This window comes from Geospiza fortis, unplaced genomic scaffold, assembly GCF_000277835.1.
Source record: "Geospiza fortis unplaced genomic scaffold, GeoFor_1.0 scaffold25, whole genome shotgun sequence".
Lineage (NCBI taxonomy): Eukaryota > Metazoa > Chordata > Aves > Passeriformes > Thraupidae > Geospiza > Geospiza fortis.
In genome coordinates, this window is record NW_005054423.1 from 168,272 (window position 1) to 170,457 (window position 2,186).

A 2,186-nucleotide genomic window follows, 5' to 3' on the forward strand; every position below is an offset into this window, starting at 1 on the left:
AGCTGTGCGGATCTCCGCGGCGCGGGGTTACCGCGCCTCCCCGCTGCTGCCAGCCAGCCCCGTAACCCTGTTTCCATTGAAATCCTATTAGGCAGTGACAGGCTCCAGTTTGTGTCACTGAGGCATCTGCTCTTGGCTTGGAAAGTCTTGTGGAGGACGGGGTCGCTGGGGCGAGCGGGGTCTGCTCGTCCAGCAGAGCTGCGAGCGCAGATTGTCCCTAACGCCCAGTGCCGGGCGTGCTGCGCGGGGCTTGCGGCTCTCGGTGCTCCGGAGAGGGAGGGGAGAAACTGACCCACGGTCACAGCAGAAAGTTGTGCAGCTTGAGATGCGACGGACGCTGATGGGGCAATTAGCTAAATAAACAAACACAGTGATTTATAGGTGTCTGAACTATAGCACTTTGAAGATAGAGCTCTTTAACCTTTCTTTCTCATCTATCCTTCAGAGATTTGGTTTTAAGGAGAGTAACATATCGTGTGTGGTGCTGAATACACGAATTGATTACATTTGTGAAAGGAACGGCCTTTGAAATAATACTAAGCCATTAAGCAATAAATGCAGAAAAGGAGTGAGACAGAGAAAGAGCAAAGAAAAAATCTTGGCAGAAAATATTTCCCCCCTTCCTAGCAGCCTAGGAAGCCTAGCAGCTGTGCTTGATTAACTTTTATCCAGAGTTCTTATTTTATGAAATTAAACTTCAAAAAAACAAGCGCGCTGTGTGAAACCAGAGGCAAATCCTCCTTAGTCCTCTCAAAGTCTGTCTGTGTTGCAGATAAATGATGATTGGAGCAGCATCTGTTAAGAGAATTTGTAGAAGCAAACACTGCTAAAGATACCCAGTAGGTAAATGGAAGTACTTTGTTATTGTATTTGTTTCTCTTAGGCAATACAGAACAAGACATTTCAAATTCCAGGGGGTTTTATTTTACATCTTTAAAAATTTTTCAGGTGCACAGCTTCATTATTGCAAAAGTGCCTTCCCTAATTGGAAAAGTGATTTATTCAGGTCTTATTATTTAACAAAGGCCAAATTCTGCAGTCTGTGGGGCATCTGCCTGTAAGGGGTGAGTGTCTTTTGCACTCATTGAAAAATGAAATAGTACAGCATGTGTAACACCATGCAGGCCTGAAGTACTAGAGCAATTTTATATTTAACCAGCATTTCAACACAGATTTTTATTAACATAAAATCAATATTCAGGTCAGCAATTGGGATCTGCAACTTCCAAATGAGAACCTGATCTGGAGGCAATGCATTGCTCATATGAGTAAAAGTTGTGGGATATGACAGTCATCAAACCCACTCATCTTTCCTTTTATGAGATGTCATTTAATGAGGAAAAGAAACAGGTAATCCACTGTGTTTTAAGATACAGTGATCTTCATATGTCTCATTGCCAGGCATTTGAAAGTGAATGTGGCTTTAGATCATGTATTGTGTACAAATGACTACTACTAGATAACTAAAGTTCTGAATTTATTCTACTATTACAGTTCTATTGATCAGAAAGTGGCAACTGGATTCCAAGTCCTAAATAAGGATGATCTGAGAGTTAATTTATATTTTAGGGACCACTGAGGAGTCCACAAGAAAAGCCATCAAGTTTTTCCTGTTGGATGTGCAGTGGCATTTAGTTTAAGGAACCCTCTTTCTTGGGGCACTGGGAACTTCATTAACACACAAAGGAGTTAAATGAGTTGATCAGCTCATTGATGCCCGTGGTGAAGTGCTGCAGAGTTCAATGGCTGGAACAGGACAGTAATTTTACCTCCAGTAAGGATGGGGATGGAGAACTGAGGAGCTTTTTCAAAGTAGTTCCAAACCCATATAGTTTAAAACTGTAAAATAAAATGCAAGAATAAGATTAATAGACCAAGAGGACTCAAAACCATGTGACAATTAAAACAATAAATCATTCAAATAACATGACCCGTGCTCCTGCAACAATGCCTCTGCTTCCAGGTGTTGAGAATGGGGCAGGATTCAGGCAGAGGATGGGAGGGTAGCTCAGCCCTGGAGCAGCAGTGGGGAGGGAAGGTGTCCTGGAGTGTGGTGGCTGTGCTGGGGCTGGGAGGGAGCCCAGGCAGGGTCAAGGGGAGCAGAGAGCTGCCACTCACCCTTATCCCCAGGCTGCTAAGCTGAGATGGAGAGTGGCCCCCTCCCATGATTTAGGGTTTGCCAAATG